The 12,381-nt window shown below is 33.7% G+C and overlaps 2 long non-coding RNA genes across 2 annotated transcripts; both read right to left on the reverse strand.

The window, feature by feature from the left end:
- Positions 1-5,883: 5,883 nt before the first annotated feature.
- Positions 5,884-6,487, reverse strand: LOC121204568 (uncharacterized). The gene is made up of 2 exons (XR_005899689.1): positions 6,204-6,487; positions 5,884-6,121 (listed from the first exon to the last, which is right to left on the reverse strand). It is a non-coding gene; the product is annotated as an uncharacterized lncRNA (long non-coding RNA).
- Positions 6,488-8,909: 2,422 nt separating this feature from the next.
- Positions 8,910-9,466, reverse strand: LOC121204569 (uncharacterized). The gene is made up of 2 exons (XR_005899690.1): positions 9,246-9,466; positions 8,910-9,019 (listed from the first exon to the last, which is right to left on the reverse strand). It is a non-coding gene; the product is annotated as an uncharacterized lncRNA (long non-coding RNA).
- Between the last annotated feature and the right edge of the window lie 2,915 nt (positions 9,467-12,381).

Here is a 12,381-nt window from a genome sequence, read left to right on the forward strand (position 1 = left end):
CATCACAACGCACAAATATGAGTGAATCATCAAAGAAAGTTAGGAATATATATTAATTACAAGTTTATTTGAATTATTAAATGTTTTGAATGTATTGGAGATTCAGTATGACATGATTTGTGATTACTATTAGTATGACATGATTTGTGATTACTATTTTGATTTGATAGTTTTCCCTACATTAGGAAAAGAGAAATAATAACTTGTAATAAGTTCAATAAGGATAACTCATTACAAGTTAACTGCCAGATGTATTTACAAGCTTAATGAGATTAACCACTTGTTATATAACATCTAATATTTTAATTTGAATCAAAGTTCCAGTAGGTCAATTATTTAGAATAAATAATAGATTGATCGATTCCAAAGATGAAAATTCTTTTAGATGGTCATATAGTGGAGGCGGGTACTCTAGAAGAGACCCAACACATAACTAATAAGTAAAACTCTAGAAGAGATTCAGGTACCTGAAACAGAAGATTAAAATAATAAAAATAAGAGATCTCGATAAGTTATGTCAATTTGAGAAAATGTCAAACCGATAATAAAAATGATTAGCAATGGTTTTATATGCAATATTATTGAAACAATGAAATAAAAGGAGGATCTTGAATAAATCTATTGAGAAATACAGATATGGAGTAAATTGGTCAAATAGAAAGACGCAACTAAAGTACAATTAAACTTGTGGAGTTTTTGGACCAATAGTCCAAATATCTAAAGGTATAAAGCCAGTGAGGGTGCAAATGAAGTAGTTTTGTAAAACGAAATAAAATAAGAAGTTTTTGCTAAGTTCTGGCATTGATTACGAAAAGATATAATATTCTTTTATGGTGGATGTAATAACCTTTAGATATATTATTAAACTAACAGTTCATAAAAAATTTAACTTGTGTCTAATGATTGTTGTTACAACCTTTTATGAATCACTATATAGTAAAGTTTATAATAAAATCCTTAAAGGATTTAGAATGCCAGAAGCATATTAAAATTATTGAGAAATTGTTCATTTATATGAATTGAAATAATTGAACATATGTGGTAAATTGAGCTTAGTCAATAGTAGTTGAAAGGATTATAAAATGATCCAAAATACCTATTTGTAATTTTATAGAGGGATCATGATTAAAATTTGTTATGATTATTGTTGAAACTCCTAAAGAGATCAAAATATATTTGCCCCAAAATTTTCCCTCACTCATGACTTTCAAAAGAATGTTGATAAAAATGAATGGTCATTTGAAAAACTAGTATTCAAGATTGAATACATAGAATATGAGATATTATGTGATGTTTTTATGAGGGGAAGTAAATACGCGCTATACTCTTTTTCCCTTAATCAAGGTTTTATCCTATTGGGTTTTCTTGGTAAGGTTTTTAATAAGGTAGTAGATTATGTGTATTATAGATATATGTACTCTTTTTAATATCCCAAAAATTTGGGGTTAGTAAAATTAGGTTTGTGAATTGAGAGAGAGTGGTCATGCTTAAAATTTTGAGATTATCTATACATTTTTAGGAAAAAATGAGGTATTAGTTTTTTGGTTAAGTGTTAGTGAAATGTTCCTTGAAACCTAAGTCCAAATCTCTTCTCTCTCACCATTTTTATTATTTTGCAAACTTTTCCTTAAACCTTAGTTTATGACATGTCTTATTTTTTAAAAATAAATATTTCAAAATTATATCAATAATGAGTTATTAGTTTGATGGTTAAACATTAGTGAATTTATCCTTGAGGTCCTAACTTCAATTCCATTCCCATAAAAATAATTTAATTTTTTTGACAAAAACCCATTGTTTTAATGTGTGGGCCATCCAAGCCTAGTTAACCTAGATATAAATATTAATTTTTCACTAATAATAGCCGTTTAATCCTCTCCTCATTGCCCTAGCCGTTCGTCTCATTCTCTCATTCTCTTTGATTTTAATTTTTTTTCCTTTCCTCCATTGTTGTCATCGCTTACACCTAGTTTTATCATCTCTTTCTTTTTTCTTTTTTTTTCTTTTTTGCCACAAGATTTGTTAAATATTCTCCACCATATTGCTATCATTTTTCCTCATTAAAATCAACCCCAAGTCTAAAATCTTGAACTCCAAGATCGATCTCAAACATTGCCAAGAAAGTGTCATTACCTTTTTCTCGACTAGCTTGGGGAAAAACGTTCTTGAACGATTGGCCATTCGAAAACGCCCCAAATCATTCGTAAAGGTGAAGAACAATTGTATGTACGATTTGCATCGATACAGTGTTCGTTTAAGGAATTATTAAGGAAAATTGGATGATTCGCTAGTATGTTGCGAGGAAACGAAGAATAAGGTGTGGGTCCTAAACTCATAAAATTATTTGAAAATGTTAAATATCATGTTATATTTGATAAATTAGCTTCCTGATTAGATTGGCTTAATAACCAAATTATTGATTTTGTGAGTGGTCGAACCAGGTATGTTTCGAGCCTTAAAAGATTGACATGTTGGCAAAATTGCTAGTTTGATAGTATGAATGTTTGATTGAGTTTGTAATTGCATACCTGAGTTATGAGATATGAGAATGTTTGACTGAATGATATAATGTGTTGAGATATTAGGCTTATGTGTGATTTAAACGCATGAGATATTTGTTATATTGTGTACTGAAAAAGGTGCTATTTATGCTCAATGAAAATCCGTAAAGTATGTGAAATTGAATGATATTGATTGATACCAACACAATGTTAATTTGAAAGATTGGATCACTGTTTCCATTTACTGAAAGAATGTGATTATTGAGGACATGTTGAGCATGTCAAATGAATGTGAAAAGTATTGAGAAATGATTATGTGTGAGATTGTGTGACATATTATATATGCATTGGGTTGGGATTTTATGGTTGACGAAGGAGTTCCGTAGAGTACAGATAGCATATTAAGTCCACATTATTCGTAGTTAATGCATTGCACCTGGAGTACCGAGGGGAATGGTGATTTATTGCATTTTTATTGGCAGCTTATTTGTATTTTTATTGGCAGAATTTACTGCATATTGTTACAGTGATTTTAACCATAATGGGCTTAAGCCCATAATATTTTGAAGTTCGGATGATGGGTTCTAGGGAAACTCGTGGTGTGTAGCGGATGGTATTGGTAAGAGCCTTTTTGTATTGCATCATGCTCACCACATATTTGAATGTTATTGATATATGATATGTGTTGTATTGCATTGCATTGAATGGTATTAAAATTAATGATTGTTCTTCGAATAAATGATGACTCATGCTTATACACCGTTTGACATCAATATTGATAATGGCTATGTAATGATATGAAATTTCTATAATGGTTCTATTTTCTTCTGTTAAAGCTAATCTGTTTCACTATATTCGATATTTATGTTTGTTTAAATAATTGTTTGACTCACACTGAGCTTTTCATAAGCTCACCCCTAATAGTTTTTAACTTTTCAAGTAAACCTCGAAATTAGGATCAGACTTGGCATTCGAAGAATCACCTTGGACCTTAGATTATTTTCTTAATAAGTATTATTAAGTCTTTATTGGTTTTGGTTTGTAATTTTTAATTATTTCTAGTTTGTGGCTTAGTAGATTTTTATTTGGGGCCTTTTACATGTATGGATTAATCAAGCATAATAACCGAAAAATGCATGACATCGGGGTTAAGTAAAATTTGACATTATTCCCTAATTTCAGCTACATTAGTTTAACATCGAGTTTTTTTTAAAGAAGAATGACAAGCAAACGGTTTTTCTAAAACAACACTATCTACAATAAAATGAATCCTAAGCATACATGACCTAATGAATGAATGCTTTTAAACTAACTCAAAGTACAACTATAGTTTTCTCTAAAATGAGTTTATTTAAAGTCTTCAAAAATAATGTAAGTTAGCTTAGCCATTTCGATGGCTAATGTAACCTTCTCAATCTAGCCATAACGTCTAGGCCGATTTTGGGAGGTTACACTTTTTCCTTCACTAGGAATTTTTTTCCGTAGGGTTTTTATCTTTGTAAGGTTTTAATGAAACATATTATCTACCAACGGACATCCAAGGGGGAGTGTTATGAATATCTTATTAAGTAGATGTCCATCAAGATCAAGGTAAGTTTTAATGTACTATTCTAATAGTCATTAGAAGTAAATCTCTACTTCATTTATACTTCTTATGCCTATAAATAGAGACTTTGGAGAAGCTTTGTAAATATTTCGATTGATCAATAAAATACATTCTCTCTTTGATCTTCCGTTCTCTTTGTTCTTTACTTTTTATCTTTTTTATTTTATAATATAAACTAATTTTTAAATTTTTATCTTAATTTTTTATATTTTTTAATTTTTCGTAAAATATGAATAACAATTGAAAATAAATATGAGTTAGAAATTATATAAATATATAAGACTAAACCCTTATGATTAAATTTAAAAGCTGAATAAGCTAATAGGTTTCAAAGAGTGTTAGATGATTGTATTGAAAGTGCTCAAAGTGCTTTTGTGCTTGGGAGGCTGATTTATGATAATGTGCTATTTGCCTATGAGGTTTTACAATCTTTTAAACAGAAAAGGGTTGGCAAAAAGGGCTTTATGGCCTAAAAGTTAAACATGAGAAATGCATACGATAGGGTTGAATGGGTTTTTCTTCAAGTTATGATGAAAATGATAAGGTTTGCTTTGTCATGGATTGAGCTTATTACGCGATGTATCTCATCAATTAAGTATTTGGTGATCATCAATGGGCATGTTATGAAGGCTTTTCAACCAAGCAGAGAGCTACGACAATGGGACCCTTTGAGTCCATTCCTTAGTTTTTTATATGTAATGAAATTGGTGGTCAGCGATGGTTTGCTAAAAAGGGCCAAGGTAAATCGAAGAGGACCACAAATTTCGCATTTGCTTTTTGCTAATGATTGTGTCGTGTTTGGTTAAGCAAATGGGAGAGGAGCACAGGTTTCGAAGGAGGTTCTTAAGGAATATGAGAATAGTTCAGGTCAGTGCATAAATTATGATAAGTCTACAACTTTTTTCAGTACAAATACTACCGAGAGTGAGAAGCCATCAGTCTCGAGAATCTTAGGTGTTAGGGCTTCGAATAATCCAGAGTGATATCTTGGACTTCCAAATATGGAGGGAAGACTAAAAAGGCTAGCTTTTCAAACTTTAAAAGATGGAGTCAAGTAGAAGATAGATAATTGGAGCACCCGATTTTTGTATTAAGGGGGAAGGAAGTATTCATTAAAGCTGTCCTACAAGCCATTTCGACTTATTCTTTGACGTGGTTTTTTTTATCGAAATCGCTTTGTAGAGACTTAGAAAGCATAATGGCTTAATTTTGGTTCCAAAGAGGTCATAGTAAAATGGGCCTACATTGGTGTGATTGGAATGGTTTATGTGAATTAAAAGAAAGGGGAGGATGCAAAATTTAATCTCGCGTTGTTAGCAAAACAGGGTTGGCCCCTAATTTGTAATAAGAATTCTTTGTTAGCACGAGTGCTAAAGGCTAAATACTATCCAAATTGTGATTTTTTGGGAAGCAAGGTTAGGGAATCTACCTTCCTATACTTGGCAGAGTATTTGGGTAGTAAAGGGACTCTATGAGAAGGGGCTTTGTTAGCGGGTGGAGAAGGGGGATAAGATTTCTATTGTGGTTGATGCTTGGATCCCAGGAGCTGAAAATTATTTAATTCATGGGGTTATCAGAAATTGTTATGTAACAAAGGTTTCCGACTTAATTGATAGTTGTACCAGAACATCGAAAGTTGGAGTTGTTGAAGATACCTTTTCTGAGCTGGATGCGAAAAGAATTTTGAGGATCCCTTTAGCTTTGGTGGAACATGATATTTAGTGGTTTGGAGGGGTGAGCCTTCTGGTGAGTACTCGGTTAGGAGTGGATACAAACTTTTACTTGAACATACAACTAATCATAATTCTATTGAGTTACAGAATGACATGATTAAATTTTACAGAAGACTTTGGACCCTTAAGCTTACGGCAAAACATAAAATTACCCTATGGAAAGTTTCCTGAAATTTTCTACCAACTCTAGTTAATCAACAACATAAAAAGCTGAGTGAACATAATCTGCCCAAGGTGCAAAGAGGGGGTGGAGACCACTGGCCATGTTTTTAGAGACTACCCTGTATCAATTGAAGTATGGAAACAATTAAATCTTGAGTGGGTCATTTCGGAGGTTAATCTAGAAGAATGAGATTAGCTTACCTGGGTGTTTCAAAGAGCCTCGAGCTATCAATGCCAATTCTTTTGTTGCGCGATATGGGTAATCTCGACTGAAAGAAATAGAAGAGTAGACGAATGAAAATATACTTCGGGTAGAGGAATAGCTGAACAGATTTTTAAATATATCTAGGAAATTGAAGAGTTGGAGGCTAGGAATCTAACTAAACAGAATATGTCTGTGACTTGGAGACCTCCAGAGGATGGGTTTGTTCGCATTAACTTTAACTTGGCCTACAATCGCCATCAGTTCCGATCGACATCTTGGTTGATTGTGTTAGGATCGTCCCGAATAAGCAACGAACAAGTAAAAATAGTAGAAGAAATTGAGAAGATGAACACACAAATTTAACGTGGAAAAACCCCTCAAAAGAGGATAAAAAACCACGGGCAAAGATAATTTTACTATAATGGCAAAAGAATGAAGAGTACAAAAGATGGAGATAAAAACTAAACCCCGAAAACCCGAAAAACAAAGAACCCTCAAACGTTAACACAAAATTCTCTGAATGTGTTATGAGTTCTAATCTAATGGGTGTCTCTTTTACTAAGATTGTAAAGGAGCCTATTTATAGGCTAAATTAGTAAGTCAAATAAACTATACTAATAAATGCTAAATATATTATACTAATAAATACTAAATCTTCTAGAAAGAAAATATATTTTTGTTTAACTTGACTTGCAAGCAATCTCTTAGAAATTGGGTCACACAATTCTAACAATCTCCACCTTGACACAAATTCTTTCAATGCCATCTTTGCCAAAACCCGCCACGGGCTTATCTTGAACTATGCAGGGAATTAACTGAGTCGAATCTATGCTTAGAAGCTGGAAGACTTCTAGCCTTCGACTTGTGCACTGCCAAATCAAAACTAACCCGGGTCTGATTTTCACGAATACAGTGCCCTAACTTTTCAAAACCTACATCCAAAAGAGAACCTCTCTTCAACAAAACGATCATACCTTTTTCCCTCCTATGACCAAGTTGCCTCCGCTTCAAATGAGTTGACTTTGACTCCGTAATGGACGAGGGACGTCCGATTTCACTGGTCACTGTAGAACCTTCCAGAATATAAAGACTGCCAGTTCTTTTACCTTTTAACAAAACGAGAGCTCCACGAGATACTTTAATGTCGCTCGACTCGATGTTGATTCTGCATCCTTTCAAGTCTAAAATACTCAAGGAGATGAGATTCTTTCGTAAATCAGGTACATACCTGACATCTGAGAGTGTCCTAATCGTCCCATCGTGTATCCTAATTTTAACAGTACCAATACCGATTATTTTACTAGATGAATCGTTTCCCATGTGCACAACTCCACCTTCAACTGAACTGTATGTGGAGAACCATTCTCTATTGGGACACATGTGGAAAGAACATCCTGAATCTAGGATCCACTCAGACGTAAGCTTGGAGTTATCGCTCGTTGACACTAACAAGAAATCATCACCGCCTTCATCGACCAAATTAGCACCAGCTACATCTTCCTCGTTACTCTCAGCAGCTCTTTTATTTCGCAGTTTATAACAATCTGCTTTGACGTGACCTAACTTTTTTGCAATAGCGACACCTTTTGTCTCGTTTCTTTGATGCTACCAAAACGGAAACTTGTCTATCTGCTTTGCTATTCAAATCAAACTCATTGTCGAGTTTGTCTCTACTCAACAAATGACCCTTCACATCTTCGAACGAGAGTTTATCTCTGCCATAAATCAGGGTCTCCCTGAAAGACTTGTATGAAGAGGGTAAAGAGCACAATAATAGCATAGCTTGATCTTCATTGTCAATATGAACCTCAACGTTCTTTAAATCATTTAAAAGAGTAATGAATTGACTGATGTGATCTTTAAGAAGCTCACCTTCGTTCATGCGAAACGTAAATAGACGTTGTTTCAACACTAAACGGTTAGCCAGAGACTTAGTCGCATAAAGAGTTTCTAACCTTTTCCACAAGGCGAATGAGGTCTTCTCCATCAATACCTCCTGCAATACTGTATTCGCGAGGCACAACTGGATTGCAGACAAGGCCTTTTCATCAAGCTCTTCCCATTTTGTTTGATTTAGATTCTCAGGCTTTTTCCCTGTAACAACCTTTTTCAAGCCATTTTGAACTAGAATTGCCATCATCCGAACTTGCCACAGATTGAAATTTGTCTCACCATCGAACTTCTCAATTTCAAACCTTGTTGCTGCCATCTCTGACCGGGCTGATCTATGAAAGTTAAACTAGCTCTGATACCACTTGTTAGGATCGTCCCTATTAAGCAACGAACAAGTAAAAATAGTAGAAGAAATTGAGAAGATGAACACACAAATTTAACGTGGAAAAACCCCTCAAAAGAGGATAAAAAACCACGGGCAAAGATAATTTTACTATAATGGCAAAAGAATGAAGAGTACAAAAGATGGAGATAAAAACTAAACCCCGAAAACCCGAAAAACAAAGAACCCTCAAACGTAAACACAAAATTCTCTGAATGTGTTATGAGTTCTAATCTAATGGGTGTCTCTTTTACTAAGATTGTAAAGGAGCCTATTTATAGGCTAAATTAGTAAGTCAAATAAACTATACTAATAAATGCTAAATATATTATACTAATAAATACTAAATCTTCTAGAAAGAAAATATATTTTTGTTTAACTTGACTTGCAAGCAATCTCTTAGAATTTGGGTCACACAATTCTAACAGGTTGCTAGAAACAATAGAGGCGTGGTTTCACATGTAACTTTGGGAAAGAGATTACATCTCCGTTTACTACTGAAGCTTGTGCATGCACTCGGGCAGTGAGATTGGGGATCTAAATGAGAGTGAGGAGGATTGAAATACAAGGTGATGCATTAACGATTATCAAGAAATGTTAGTCCAATAGTGTTGATAAATCAGAAATTAGGGCTTATATCAAAGACATCAAATAGTTTGCATTTAACTTTCAAAGAATTCGATTCAAGTATACTCAAAGATCAGTGAATTAGATGGCACATTTAATCACAAATGAGAGCTTAAAGCGGGGAGAAGAAATTTACCTGGAAATACAAAGAGAAAGGGAGCTTGAATAGGGATCGGAAGGAACTCAATCGATGGAGAAGATGCTGAGATCTGGGGTTTCATTTTGGTAGCATCATTTGGTCACCTCGGGGAACTGGAATCGACATGGAAATGTTGTTTTCAGAAATGAAGATGGTTGCCAGTTTATTCATTGTGACTGGATATAATTCTAGATTGGTATTTTGCTTTTTTTTTTCCACTTTTGACAGACATGCCTTGATTTATTTGGGCCGTGGTTAAAGACATGATTTTTGTTTGGTTTGGATTCTTTGGGTTTGTTTTGATAGTAAAAAGTCCAATATGATTATTTCAAAATTTTAAAAGTTGAATAAAATTATAATTGAAAAAAAATCTGGATAAAAAAATAGACAAGATACATATATTTAATTTTTAATATGAATTGCCACACGCTAGTATGTAAGGGTAAAAAAGAAAAGTGAAAATAACAAAATGCATGTCAACTTGGCGAACATAAAAAAAAGCTTACTGTCATGGGTTACGCATGAGAGCCTGCAACCACGACACACTTGTGTGATCCATCATGTTCAAAGGAGGTAATTTGGCTCAACTGGATTGGTCCATTGCTTGTAGAGATTGAAGGCTCATCTACAAATCATAGAAAATATAGAACGTAATCTTTAAAGATATGCAATCTTGGATATGACTTTTGTAATAGCTTTTAATCTTAGCCATTGATGTAATTTAATCTGTATAGTTGAATTTGGGGAGGCTTAAATATAAATAGAGGCCTCTCCCTCTCATTGTAAATCACTTCAGTTTTGAGCAATAGAATTCTTAAGAGCATTCACTCAAACATTCTCTCTAATGCTTTTCGTTTTTCTGTGGCTTTGTTCATCTTTCAAGTTCTTTCATCTTTGAGTTACTTTCGCTTTGCGTTGGTACATTGGAGGAATTCTGTTTGAATCCTCAATTGTTGGGAGTTAGGTTGACTTAGGTGTTTTTGTAACGCTCAATTTGTGCAAGTGTACACAGTCGTTCAAGTAATAAGTAAGTAAATGGAGGATTGTGCATGTTAATCGATTAGTTGTAAAATTATAAGTTAACAATTTGGTGATAAAAACACAATAATTTGAGTGGTGGTGATTAAACTAGATGCAAAATTGATCCCTAATGCAATTTTAATCTAAGTATGAAAATTATCTAAATGTATGAATGAATTTAGTAGTAGAAACACAACTTCAACAATCAATAACATGAATAGACAGGATAACTACATTAATCAACTTGATTAATTTTCATTATGCTTAATAGTGTTTGAAAAATATTTCATGGTAACTTGATCTTTCATGAGTTTGGAAACTAAATTAAGTCCTTTCGAAATCTTTTTTACTTAGTGAAATATGCATTTTATTGATTATATTAAACTAAGGGTTTTTTAGTACTTATGTGAAGTAACAGGGACAGGTTAGATTTGAAACAGTTTAATAACATAAACTTAAAAACTATGCAAGATAATAGACCTAGTTAAAGTTATTATGAACCTTCAATTTAGTCGGGTTAGGATCTATATTAAGCATGCACTTCAAACACTTTAAACATGAATCAAACAAATCTCATTGAATTAATGCAATTAACCTAGCTAAACAAATTTAAGCTACCATTGTTGATGTGAAGATCACAAAACACATTGCAAACATAATTAATTTAAATCAACAAGTAAGGGAATAATAAACTCTATTTCAAGTCGGCAGTCTCGCGGACTTTAAGTGAAGGTGTTTTCTTCTGCTCCTCCTGTTGCACCTTTGCTAATGGCTTCTCAAGTTAGTTGGCAAGAGATGATCTCTTCACAGCTTTTGCTAGCTAAAAACTTAAGGAAAAATGGAATGATAGGTGTACTGAATGAAGAGAACAAGAGAGGGAATGAAGAATATTGTGAAAATGAGGGATGAAGGGATGAGTAAGGGATGATTGAAAAGGTGAAATAGGTGTGGTATTTATACTTGAAGAAGGTAGGAAAGTTTAATAAAAATAACAACAACAATCCCTTAGATTTCTCCTTCCTATAGCCAACCATAATATGTGGAAGAGAAGGTTATTTGGTTGCTTGATTCAAGCATGTTTCATGCTTAAATCATGCAAGGGGTGGACGGTTTCTCAAGTAAATCTTGTGTACCGATTTCCTATGTCTTTCCAATTGTGAGGAACTTCAAATAATTGCCCCAAAATTGATTTCTTGTTGGGCCTCTCTTCTCTTGAACTGGACTGTTAATAACCCAACTAGCTTGTAGACTTGACCAACATATATCATTTTTTATTGGGTTAGGGTGGCATCTTGATGACCCATTAAGTTTGGTCTTGCCATCCAACAAATGAGAATAATATCTCATGTACATGGAACATTATAATAAACTCAACTTTATGGTCCCATTGCATGAGTAAATTTAACATATTAATACATAACATGAAATACTGCAATTTTATGCAAAAAAGCATATAAAAAAGGCACAAATTCACATACTTTATAAATTCATGTCCATTATTAACATTTAAGAAAAATCCACTTAATTAATTAACAAATACTCAAGATTAATATTATTTTTACGTAAAAAGGTGGTAAAAATTACTAGAAGAATCCTTTATAATTTCGAGTTTACACTTTGAAGCGAAGAAATCGCCTAATACCACAGAGATTGTGAGACTAAAGTTCTGGCCCCGTGACAGTTGGTATTTGAGCTAAGGTTGCAAAGGCACTATTAAAAGATGTCGAAAGAAGTTGCCGAACAAGTTGAACCAATGGAAACCTGTGGAAGGGCCAAGAAAGCTAGCTGTTCGAGGGATATGCTGTCAGCCCTAGAAGGCCGAGTGGTCAATCTTAACGAGTCCATAGGGGGCATTAAAGAAACTCTCGAGATGATGGGGGGACACATAGAGGAGCTTGGCTTAGAGAATAAGCAAATTAAGGAGTATGTGGCAGAGGCCCTTAGTTCTAATATGGATGCATTGCAAGCTTTCCTCACTGTGGTGAAGCTGGCGAAAAATAATAAGACTCTTGAAGCTATTATGATGGAAATAAAGGCAGATAACGAAGCCACAATGGCGAAGTTGCACACAAAGATTGAGGAGCTTGAGGGAGAGCTTGTTTTGTGTTGTGTT

Source organism: Gossypium hirsutum, chromosome A08 (assembly GCF_007990345.1).
Source record: "Gossypium hirsutum isolate 1008001.06 chromosome A08, Gossypium_hirsutum_v2.1, whole genome shotgun sequence".
Lineage (NCBI taxonomy): Eukaryota > Viridiplantae > Streptophyta > Magnoliopsida > Malvales > Malvaceae > Gossypium > Gossypium hirsutum.